Source organism: Rattus norvegicus, chromosome 8, assembly GCF_021556685.1.
Source record: "Rattus norvegicus strain SHRSP/BbbUtx chromosome 8, alternate assembly SHRSP_T2T, whole genome shotgun sequence".
In the NCBI taxonomy this organism is placed as follows: domain Eukaryota; kingdom Metazoa; phylum Chordata; class Mammalia; order Rodentia; family Muridae; genus Rattus; species Rattus norvegicus.
This window is the reverse complement of record NC_141541.1, coordinates 109,453,629-109,466,311: the sequence shown is the minus strand read 5'-3', so window position 1 is coordinate 109,466,311 and position 12,683 is coordinate 109,453,629. Positions and strand designations below refer to the sequence as shown.

Below are 12,683 nucleotides of genomic sequence, written 5' to 3'. Positions count from 1 at the left end.
CGCCGGCGCGGAGGCAGCGGGACGACGAGGACTACGGCGCAGGCGTCGGCTTCCCGGGTCTAGTGCCAGCAGTAGCGGCGACGGAGGTTGCTGCTGCGGCGGGAGCGCGCCGCTGCCGTTCTCGCCATGCCGGACGCGGGGCCCACGCTGCGCCTGGCGCGGCGGGCGGGAGGCCCCCGCCCGAAAGGGAGGCCCGGGAGGAAGTGCGCGCGGGGCCCGGCGGCGGGAGGGGGCGGGGAACAGGCCCGGCAGGCAGCGGCGGCGGCGCCCCTCGCTCCTCAGCCGCACACTTGGGGTCACCAGCGCAAGCGCCGCCCCCTCACAGCCCGGCCATCTTTTCGGCACAGCACGGACGACTCCTCCAAGCGCGACTGCCACGGCCGCCGCCGCTTGCCCAGCCGCGGCTTAGGCGAGCTCACCCCGCCAGGCCGCCGCCGCCGCCCAGCGCGCACGACGAGGCCCGCTGCAGGCCCCTCCCTCGCGCCTAGCCGCCCTCACCCTTATTCTCGCGCCGCTCTAGCTCGGTTGGGCCGGGGCTACTCCGGCCGTGGTGGATGGTGCGGCGCCTCAGGCCCGGCCGGTAACGACGACCGTTACCCCAACGGGCAAAGACACTGTCATCCCCGAGACTCCCCCGCCGCCGTCGTCGCTAGCCCTTGCACGCATGCGCAAAGCACGCTCTCACCCCCATCCCCCCCGCCCTTCCTTTCCCTCTGCTTCCCTTTTCCCCTGCTTCTCCTCTAAAAGCCCCCTCCACTCCCTCCCCGGGCTGCCGGCTCAACTGCGCATGCACAAACCCCCACCCGACCCTACCGCCTTTCGCCCTTACGCGTGCGCTTTGACCGCCCACCCAGAAAACCGGATAAACACATTAGCCCGCTCACGCCAGCCCCGCCCTGCCCCGCCGCCAACACACCCTGAGTTCACTGCGCATGTCTGGCTCTCCACTTACGGCTCCTAGCACAGAGCATGCTCAGTGCGAGTCGGACGCTCTTCGCCCCTCCCCCACGTGCTCTCAAATTCCGTCTCCTAAGCGTGTGGGTTGCGGTGAATTGGGTATCGGGCACGGCTTCCCCCACGCGTGGGCTGCTCGCGTCGCGCTGTGTGACTGGGGATTCGGGGACCGGAGCTGACCCGGGTGGGAGGATGGCAGGTCCAGCACGACCGCCAGTCCGGCCTCCCCGCCCTCCTCCCGGAACCTAGCGCGTGGCGAGCCGTGGGCTAGGCGCTGGCCCAACAAGTTTGAAAGCCACTCCTCTAGGTCCTCAGCGAGCCTGCCCTTGTGCGTGGACACAGCTCGCGACGTATGGTCTGACTCTGTCGAGTCTGAAAGTATCTGAATCCTTCGTTGCTCTGCTTTTAAAAAAAAAGACACAAAGCTTTTGCCTTTTTTGCAGAAGACTGAGGACACTTGGATATAAATAAAAGCCTAACTGAGAATGATTCTCCCCTCAAAATACAAATCCTTTTTTGGGTAGCACAAATAGAAACTGCTCTTCAACATGGTATTTTTTTTGCACTTAATAAACGCTGTACATGCTCTTAAAGTGAAGCTTATGACGTGTACAAATCTTATATATGTGTACTTAAGGCATACCAAAATACTAATTTTAGGGACTGGCCCATAAGTTATCAAGGAAACACATTCAATCTTTTGTTACCACTTGAAGACAGATTCTAGTTTTCGTTTTTGTTTTTTTAGAAAAGCGTAACATACAGTAAGAATCCAACTATTTAATTTTTATATATCAGCACAGTAAGCTGAGGAGACTGTATTTAGTAGTCACACGTGGGAAACGATGTGTATTCTAAAATTAGCTCATTTTAAAGGCTCCATCTGCCATTTTCTTTTTATGATAGCTACTTTCTAAGGTCACTTTCAAATAAAACCGTTTTACAGAACTATTTTTATTCCACATTCTTAGGCCTTCTCCCACAGCACATAGGTTGCTCTCCTCCAAAGGAGAAACTTGAAGGGTAAACTGCTCAGTACTGCTTACATCCAGAAGAGAAGTCACACCGGGTAAAGGATTACTTGCAGGCATTTTTTCCTGTAACTGGATTTTTAAGATCATTTGAGAGTTGCACACCCCAAATTAAGATTAATTCTATTGATAGTGTGTGTGAGTCAGTTAAACCCAATCTTTTTTTAGCTTCTGAATTGGTTGCAACTGGTAATAGATTATGGCACTAATGAGCAAACCAACATGAACTGTACCCCTTTCTTTTATTGTCTTGCTTGAGCCTCGCTTGGAAAGGAATCAGATGGATTGTTCATAGAAAATAAACTGCTTAAACTAAATACTTGGGGGTGGGGGGGAAATCACATATAATTCAAGCCCCTTAAGACTGTCCACCTAAGATCTTTCTTTCATATATCATGTTTTTTTTTTTGTTTGTTTGTTTGTTTTTTGGTTCTTTTTTTTCGGAGCTGGGGACCGAACCCAGGGCCTTGCGCTTCCTAGGTAAGCGCTCTACCACTGAGCTAAATCCCCAGCCCCACTATATATCATGTTTTTAACTAATGTTTGGGAATGAAAGTGTCAGGATTGTCAGATCCAACAAAAAATACAGAATGCTAGATTTTTTTTGTTAGAAAATCCACTTTAGGGGTTGGGGATTTAGCTCAGTGGTAGAGTGCTTGCCTAGCAAGCGCAAGGCCCTGGGTTCGGTCCCCAGCTCCGAAAAAAAGAAAAGAAAAAAAAAAAAGAAAGAAAGAAAAAAGAAAATCCACTTTAGGGAAAATCAGGTGAACGTCCTGCAAGTGATAACTTGACTGCCAACTTATATGCATGGGTGTAAAACTGCCAGTTATTTGAATAAATGCTTTATTTTACCAAAAATAGTTTGAGATTTACAAAATTATTCCACAGAAGGTTGTATATTTCACAGAAGGATCCTCCTCAAAGAGCATCATATATCTATCTCTATGGTATATTTCTCACATTTAATGAATCAATATTATATCAGTAACTAAAACCCGTATCTTTTACTTTCTCACAGCTGCGACCACAGTTCCAGAAAGAAACAAGATTTATTTTCGTTCATGGTTTCAGAGGGTTTCAGTTCATCTTTGTGGGGAAGGCAGGGCCACCACCACATGCTGGCTGTTCGTGCCACATAAACCAGGAGACAGGGCTACAGGAACAACGAAGAGAGTCTAATGTCCAAAGACTCACTTTGAATGACTTGCTCCTGCCAGCTAGGTCTCAGTTCTTTAATGACCCCCAAAATGGCCAGAAAGTGTTCAAAACATGAGCTTATCAGGATATTCCTGATTCATACTCACATTCCTGTTCATATTTAAATTTCTTCTAAGACCCTCTTCCTTTTCCAGGATACCACATTAATTTAGATACACAGTCTCCTTGGGTTCCTCTTGGCATCCAAGTAGATTTCCATCTTCTCCGACAACAATGTTTACTGCAGGCTATTTAATAGTCACTGTTTATCTGAAATTGAGATTCAACAGCATTCTGCATTTTATCTGGCAACCTAAGGTATGTTGACATTTTTTATGACTGGGTCTAATTTGGTAACATAGTCCGACCTCAAATTCTGGATCCTCCTCAAATTCAGGCTCTGAATATTGGTATTACAGGCATGGTGAGACTCAAGGGTCACCATTCTAATAGTCTGGCTGATGGGGTCATAAATTGATATAATATTTCTTAAGGTCTACTGGCAATAATCATAGTTTATAGAGATGGAAAAGCCTCAGAATCAAGTTCTACTGCTTGTAATTCATTATGTATTAGATTTTCCTAATGATTCTTGTCTCCTGGCAAGTATTTGCTTTTGGCTCAGTAATAGCTGGCCTGGACATCACTATGTAGCTGAGGATGACCTTCAACTCCAGATCCTCCATACTCCACCTCCCAAGTGCTAGGATTACAGTCGTGGGCCTCTATTACCTGGCCAGTGTTTCCTGATATTTTAGTCTTCCAGTCTTTTCACAACATCCGTAAGTGAAAAGAAACAATGTATTACATTGAAACAGTATATTACATTAAAACATTGTATTACATTGAAATATTGCATTGCATTGAAACAATGTGTTTGTGTTGAAACAATGTATTACATTGTTAAGTCCAAATATGATATGATACTTAGTAGCTGTCTTAGTCAGGGTTTCTATTCTTGCATTAAATATCATGACCAAGAAACAAGTTAGGGAGGAAAGGGTTTATTCAACTTATACTTTCACATTGCTGTCCATCACCAAAGGAAGTCAGGACTGGAACTCAAGCAGGTCAGGAAGCAGGAGCTGATGCAGAGGCCATAGAGGGATGTTACTCACTGGCTTGCTTCTCCTGTATTGCTCAACTTGCTTTCTTATAGAACCCAGGACCACCAGCCTAGGGATGGCACTACCCACAATGGGCTGGGCCCTCCCCCTCGATCACTAGTTGAGAAAATGCCTGACAGTTGGATCTCCTGGAGGCATTTCCTCAACAGAGGCTCCTTTCTATGTGATAACTCCAGCTTGTGTCAAGATGACACACAAAACCAGCTAGTACAGTAGCCATATATTAAAGTAGCTCAGATATGTATCATTATTAAATAAATATAATTCTTTATTAATAAGATAATTAGGGGCTGGGGATTTAGCTCAGTGGTAGAGCGCTTACCTAGGAAGCGCAAGGCCCTGGGTTCGGTCCCCAGCTCCGAAAAAAAGAACCAAAAAAAAAAAAAAAAGATAATTATACTGTTTAGCCTTCACAGAGGACTCCAATTCAGTTCCCAGCACCCACATAGCAGCTCACAACAATTTGTATCTCTACTTCCAGGGGATCTGATGACCCCTTCTGGCCCCCACAGGTACTACAAGCACATGGTACCCAGACATAACTGCAAACAAAACATTCATACACATAAAAATAATTATTCAAAAAATAAATAAATAAATAAATAAAAATAATAATTATTCAGGGGCTGGAGAGATGGTGGCTCACAGCCATCTGTAATGGGATCCAGTGCTGCCTTCTGGTGTGTCTGAAGGAAGAGACAGCATATTCACATACATATAATAAACATATTAAAAAGTCATTGAAAAAAATAAAAAACATTTCTACTTTGATAGTTAGTATGTAAAGTCTTCTCTTTTACTTCCTCCTCTCCTCTGCTTCTTACTTCATTAGCTGAGAATGATGTTGAACTCCTGATCTCTCTACCCCTTTTTCCAAGTGTTTGAGCTTACAGGTATGTCTTATATGTGTGCATTACCATGCCTAGTTTTTTTGGGTTTTTTTTGTTTGTTTTGTTTTGTTTTGTTTTGTTTTTTTGAGCTAGGGACCGAACCCAGGGCCTTGCGCTTGCTAGGCAAGCGCTCTACCACTGAGCCAAATCCCCAACCCCCATGCCTAGTTTCAATAAATAGATATTCGCTGGGTACGTTGGCTTATACCTGCAGCCTGAAACTTGGAAGGCACATGCTTGCAACTTATTCTCAGGTAAGGTCAACGCCAGACTGAGTGTCATCATGAGACTGTTTTTTAAAAAAGGTATGGGGCTGGAGCACAGGTTTTCTCTTGTACAGGAACCTTGTATAGAATCTGAGTTTGGTTCCCAGCATCCACATTAGGAAGCTCACAAGTGTCTATAACTCTAGCTCCAAGGACATTGGAGGCTAGACCTCTGGCTTCTGTGGGCACCTGCACTTACACACACACACACACATACACACACACACACACACACACACACTTAAAAAAACAATAAAAAATAAATCTAAAGATATATTAACATTTTAATTAACTTAGTTTGAAACATGCCCCTGCTATGTTGTCCAGGTTTTTCTTAAGGCCTGTAAAGTACTCTTCCTGCTTCTGCTTTCTCCATGTGGGAACTACAGGTGTGAGTATGACACCTTGCCCAGCTGTATTAGTTACTTTTCTGTTGCTGTGATTAAAAACACCACAGTCTCGAGGTAACCTATAACAGAGGTTTTTTGGGGCTAATGGGTCTAGGCTTAGAGCGGAGGCAGCAGGTAGAAGAAGCAGCAGCCCAGAGCTCACATCTTGAACTACATGTATGTCAGAGAATGCACATTGGGGATGGAGTGAGGCTTTGACACTTCAAAGTCTGCCCCAAGTGAATAATTCCTCCAACAAGGCTACACCTCTTAAACTTCCCACACAGTGCCATCAATTGACGACCAAGTGTTCAAATGCCCAAGACTATAGGATCATTTAATTCAAACCACACCAGCCTTATAGTCATTTTAATATCAGTATAATAGTTTATGAAATGGATGTATGATAGCATAGGCAATGCTCCAAATGAGAAATTTGGACTGAATCTATTAATCTTTAAAATAAAAACAATCGCTTCTCGGCCTTTTGGCTAAGATCAAGTGTAAAATAAAAACAGTTGGGGGTTGGGGATTTAGCTCAGTGGTAGAGTGCTTGCCTAGGAAGCACAAGGCCCTGGGTTCGATCCCCAGCTCCGGGGGGAAAAAAAAAAGAAATTAAAAAAAAAATAAAAACAGTTACAATGGCATAAACTCATAGGAAAACACGGTTTATTACTTTGTTTTTTTTTTATAGACAAGGTCTCACTGTGGCTGTCCTAGAACTAACTCTGTGTGTAGACCAGGCTTACAGAGATCTACCATCCTTTGTCTCCCAGTTGCTGAAATTAAAGGAATGCACTACCATGCCTGACCTATTCTTCACCATTTTGAGGGAGCATAAAATATTTATTTGTGGGACATACTATAAATACATACTATAACTGGATCATTGGTATATCAGTTATGGTTACTATGGCTGTGATGAACCACCATGACTAAAAGCAAGTTTGGAGGAAAGAGTTCATTTGGGTTATGCTTCCACAACACTGTTTATGAACAAAGGAAGTCAAGACAGAACTCACACAGGGCAAGACCCTGGAGGCAGGAGCTGAACCAGATAAGCCATGGAGGGGTGCTGCCTCCTGGCTTGCTTCCCGTTATCTTGCTCAGCCTGCTTTCCCAGGACCACCAGCCCAAGGGTGGCACCAGCCACACTAGGATAGACCCTCTCCCATCAATCACTAAGAAAAGTCTTACAGATTTACCTACCATTCCATCTTTTGGAGGTGTTTTTCTTAATTGAGGTTCTGTCTTCTGAGATGATTTTAGCTTGTATCAGGTTGACATAAAGCTAGCTTGCATGCAGAGATTATAGAGAATACAGTTGCTCTGATTCGTCTGCATACACTTGTGGTGAGTTAAGTGTTCCTGTCCTGTTCTTTATCCCTACCAAGGGCTCGCCTCTTTCATTACAGCTTCCCCACTGTGTGCAGTTGTTGGTTTCTTAGGTGTTGGTTTCTTAGGCTCCTCTTTATGCTGTGACTGATGGAAAACCAGCATGTGTACCTGGTCTTTGTTCTCATTGCCTTGTATAGGGGTTTTGGTTTTTTGTTTGTTTGTTTGTTTGTTTTGTGGGCTTTGGGGGTTTGATTTGGTTTGTTTTTTGTTTGCTTGTTTGGTTGGTTGGTTGGTTGGTTGATTGGTTGGTTAGTTGGTTGGTTGATTGGTTGATTAGTTGGTTGGTTTGGCCCTTCTCATTGCCTGGCATTGGAATTAGGTCATTGTCAAATTACTAGAAATCCGATGTCTGAGAAGCTGCCAGTACAGGCCTGGGCAAACACTCGCCTGCCCTGTCCTTAGGGACCATCACAAAACTAACCATTTTTAAAGACAGTTCTCACTTTAGCTTCATCAATGTCAAATCTAAGTCACTTAATAAAACCCAAAGGGGGGGCTGGGGATTTAGCTCAGTGGTAGAGCGCTTACCTAGGAAGCGCAAGGCCCTGGGTTCGGTCCCCAGCTCCGAAAAAAAGAACCAAAAAAAAAAAAAAATAAAATAAAATAAAACCCAAAGGGACAGACCAACTCGAACTTGCAGACCCTCAGACACCCGCGAGTATCGATGGCTGGGCTTTCTCAGTTTGGACACAGCGAATTAAGTGTAGAAGTTGTTGACGTTAAGCTTTCAAAAAAACAAAGACCAGACTGGCAATACAGGGCATTCTGAGAGGTTAGGACCTTTCCAGATTCCGAAGTAGCTGTCTGCTTTCCTTTCCTGTCCGCCTCTACCCACTCCTTCTAAAAATCACTTTGTAAATTGAAATTTAGAGTTAGCATACAAAACAAAGGAAACTGTGCAGCCCTGGCTGTCCTGGAACTTGCTCTGTAGACAAGGCTGGCCTCGAACTCCTCACCACATTTTCATATTCACGTGTTGTATTTTGTGTCCTCTCATTTTTCTTCTTCCACCAAAACCTGCGTTGCGGTGATGTTCCCTCTTCAAACTTCATAACTTTCACTCTCCCTTCTGGCCCGTTATCCCAACTCACTATCACCTTCACCATTACACCTACGCCAACCAGACTTTTAACACATGCCTAGACTGCAGTTACAACAGAGAACCACGGACAGCCTCAACCTACAGGATAGTGCCAACAGCTTAACTTAAAATAAAGTTAACTGTACAAAGTCAGAGACTAGCCAGACAAATACTTAAAAACAAAAACCAGAACGACTCAGCTAAATGCAGACTGGCCTCTCTGAATGTAGTTAGGGTTGACCTCGGCCAACCAGTTCCCCAGCCCCCACCTCTGAGCGCTGAGATTCCAGGCCTGCTCCACTGTTCTAGTGTTACGCGGTGCTGGAGATCCAGCCCCAGGCTTTGTGCATGCCAGGCAAGTAGCCACCATCTGAATAACATTCCCAAACCCAGAACAATAGTTCTTTATAGAAAACCCATCATCAGATGAAATTAAACCAGGATCTAATCCAGACCATCGCTTCTGTCCTCGTCCTGATTCCTTTGGGAGCCACAAGGCTTCCTCCTCCATTCCCTGCGGTTTTGGAGGTCAGAGTGCCCTGCAGGCCAGGCTCAGCACCTTAGAGGAGGGTCTTCACCTCCATCCCCATGACTATTTCCCTATGACACCATTCAGATCAGCATATGCAAGGCATTCATTTCATCCAAACAACCCTTGGCAATCTCAGCAACCATTGATTTAACATCTTCAGCTTCATCCTCCCTGGGTCTAACCTCAACAAAGCGCCTTCCTAGTACAGTGCCCGACACATAGTAAGGTACCCGCTAAATGTGACTCTCTTTATTCCCTAAGATGCTTTCAATACCATCCAAATGCCTACTAAATTTGTCCATTCATTTATGCAACCAACATTTATTGCCAGTTATACGCCAGGCATTCAGAATACAAAAATGAATAATTCAACATTCTCCAGTCCTCAAAGAGTTCACAGTCTAGTTGGGGTGGCAGTTATATTCACCGCTTATTTATAATTCAGAGTCGCAGGATTTAGGGATATTCTCAAGGCAACTCTGAAATGTCTTCGCAGAGAATTCTGTAACCTTATGGGCTGAGCCAGCTCACGTGCACTGTTCTGAGAAAAGATCTACAATTATTCATAGCATTGTTGCTAAGGGGAAATGCATCCTGCATTCCAAACAGTCAATTTAAAAATTGCAGTTTTGGAACACAGCCCATTTGCCCCTAGAGATGTCTATCTCTCCCATCTCCCAAAATCCCCATTTGTCTCAGGACAATTTCTATTTCTTGAGGACTCTCACCTGTCCCTTACAGCCCATAGTACAATCTGAGGGTCTTTCAGCCACCAAGGTACGCACCCCAGCGCTATGTGACTGAGACATTCTGGTTGAGCAGACAGGAGCCAACAGGTAGAAACAGAGTAGCCTTGGCTCTAAGTTCTGACTCTTAACCTGTCACTGTTAGAGAAGTTAGTGAGAAAGAGTCCATCAAGTCCCTGACAACAGTTTGGAATCACTGTTGTGGGAAGTGAGCTGGAGAGCTGATTAGGGAGACAAAGGGGGGACTGCAGGAATGATTTTTAACTAATTAATTATTTAACAAGTTAATTTTGAGACAGAGTCTCTCTTTGTAGCCCAGGTTGTCCTGCATCTTGCTATGAGGCTGACCTCAAGCTTATAGAGATCTGCCTGCCTCTGCCTCTCAGCTGCTGGGATGAAGTTTGGGTCACCATAACCTACTCAGGAATAGTTTTTAAAAAGATACATCTCTTGGATAAAATAGGATTTAGGAAAGATTCCATCCTGGGCCATAAAGCTTTAAAAATACTCTTTGTGGGGCTGGGGATTTAGCTCAGTGGTAGAGCGCTTACCTAGGAAGCGCAAGGCCCTGGGTTCGGTCCCCAGCTCTGAAAAAAAGAACCAAAAAAAAAAAAAAATACTCTTTGTAACTCATAAGTAGACTAGGCTAAAAATGAGGATTTTGGTTGTTTAAGAAAACATTAATATCTAGACAGGTGTGGTGGTGGGTGCCTGGTCTACATAGCAAGTTCCAGGACAGCTAGGACTACACAGATGGACACTATGAAAAAACAAAAGAAGAAAACAGTACAGAACAACAACGACAAAAAGTCAACATTGTGTGTGTGTTTGTGTGTGTGTGTGTGTGTGTGTGTGTGAGAGAGAGAGAGAGAGAGAGAGAGAGAGAGAGAGAGAGAGAGAAACAGAGACAGAGACAGAGACAGAGACAGACAAGGACAGACACAGAGAGAGGACATCCTGTGGAGTTCTCTCCTGCTATCAGGTGGGTTCCCGGAGTGGACCTCAGGAAGACAGGATGGGCAGTAAGCACCTTTACCTGTTGAGCCATCTCATCAGCTCTTGGTTTTTGAAAATGACTTTGAGGCAGTGAGGCAGTTTAAATAAGAATTGTTCCCATATAGGTTTATGCTTTTGGATGCGTGGTTATCTAGGAGTGGAGCTCTGATAGGATTAGAAGGATCAGGAGGTGTGGCTTTGTTGGAGGAAGTAGGGATGGGCTTTGAAGTTTTCAAAAGCCTACATCCAGGGAGCGGAGTGTTTCTGTCCTTCAGCCTGTGAATCAGGATGTGTCTCTGTCAGTTACTGCTCCAGGATTGTGTAATCATGCTCTCTACTTTGATGATGATAATAATTGGCTAACCCTCTAAAACTGTTAGCCAGCCACCAATTAAATGCCGTCCTTTATAAGAGTCGCTTTGGTCATACTGTGTCTTCAGGCAACAGAGCAATCACTAAGACAGGCAGCATTTCACTATATAGACCAGAGTGGCCTTGATTGCCTCAGCCCCACAAGTACTGGCATTTCAGATGTGTACCACCATGCCCAGCTAAGAATGACGTTCTTTAATCTAGGGTTAAGAAAGCTGGATTTGATCCTAGTAAGAGCACCAGTGGAAGGGGAAGCCCTGGGTCCTGCTAAGACTGAACCCACAGTGAACTAGTCTATGGGGGGAGGGCGGCAATGGGGGGAGGGTTGGGAGGGGAACACCCATAAGGAAGGGGAGGGGGGAGGGGGATGTTTGCCCGGAAACCGGGAAAGGGAATAACACTCGAAATGTATATAAGAAATACTCAAGTTAATAAAAAAAAAAAAGAAAGCTGGATTTGGGGGCTGGAGAGATGACTCAGTGGTTAAGAGCACTGACTGCTCTTCCAGAGATCCTGAGTTCAATTCCCAGCAACACCACGCTCACAATTATCTGTAATGAGATCTGATGCCCTCTTCTGGTGTATCTGAAGACAGCTACAGTGTACTTATACTTAAGTAATTAATTAAAAAATAAAAAAGAGGGGTTGGGGATTTGGCTCAGTGGTAGAGCGCTTGCCTAGCAAGCGCAAGGCCCTGGGTTTGGTTCCCAGCTCCGGAAAAAATAAATAAATAAATAAATAAAAAAGAAAGCTGGATTTGGTGTGCTGGTTTGTTCTTACTATTCCTGGGATTTGGGAGAGCAGCATGGAGCAGTGGCATGAACAAAAGAGCGCTGTAGTCTTTGGGGAGACCGTTCATATTCTGTAAGGTTCAGTTTTCATCTGTAAAGAAAGGCTGATACTGTCTGGAAGGGTTAACACAGTAGATGAAGGGTTAACGTGTCTTCATCAGTTGTATTCCTAAAACAATTATGGATGCGCCCAGTCTCCCAGAGTTCCCAGATCCCAGCTAGGGCAGAAATGGCCTGCTATGCAACAGATACTTCAGTAAAATGTCACAAAAGCCCCGAGAGAGGACACGGAATGTCAGGGTTCCAGGAAATACGGTGGAGATAATGCACAGTGACTTGATGGAGAAGTTGGGGAGAGGAAGGGTAAGGACAGTTTCTAGACAGAAGCAAGGGATTATGGGAAGGCCTGAGGAAGAATCCAACTGAGGTACGCTTAGCACAAGGAAGGAAAAGATGAGTCACGAGGAGGGAGGGAGGGAGAGGAGAGATCAGATTACAGTGGATATTATTAACATTATAAAGGTCATCCTGAGGGTAATGGGCCATCAGAGGAAATAAAGTGGGGTGGAGGGAGATTTGGAAGCTGAGGCGCCAATTCTGAGCTACTGTACTTCATTAAAGACGATCTAGCCCGGGGGGCAGGCCAATGACACACCAAGAATCAAATTGGCACCCTGACTATTTTTTCTTGGTCCATCAGCATTTTGTTTTGCTCTGTTTTAATTTGCATTTTTAAATGGTGGATTTATTTGTTTTGTTGGCGAGTTAGGAACTAAACCAATAGGCCACCACAGGCTAAAAAGAATATGTAGTGTTTTACTGTTTCTTTCTTTTTTTTTTTTTTTTTTTTTTGGCCTAAATAGTTTTTTAAGACAGGGTCAAGTCATATGTATCCCGGGGTGGCCTCTAATTT

The 12,683-nt window shown here is 44.9% G+C and overlaps 1 long non-coding RNA gene across 4 annotated transcripts in view; it reads right to left on the bottom strand.

The window, feature by feature from the left end:
• LOC148004318 (uncharacterized) overlaps positions 1-1,238 on the bottom strand; it is a 114,154-nt gene extending 112,916 nt beyond the window's left edge. For 3 of the 4 annotated variants that reach the window (XR_015627995.1, XR_015627996.1, XR_015627999.1), the window contains exon 1: positions 499-658. This is a non-coding gene — a long non-coding RNA (uncharacterized LOC148004318). Of the gene's footprint in view, positions 1-498; positions 659-952 lie in introns of those variants that run through there. The other variant, XR_015628002.1, reaches the window with a different exon arrangement.
• Positions 1,239-12,683: the final 11,445 nt, after the last annotated feature.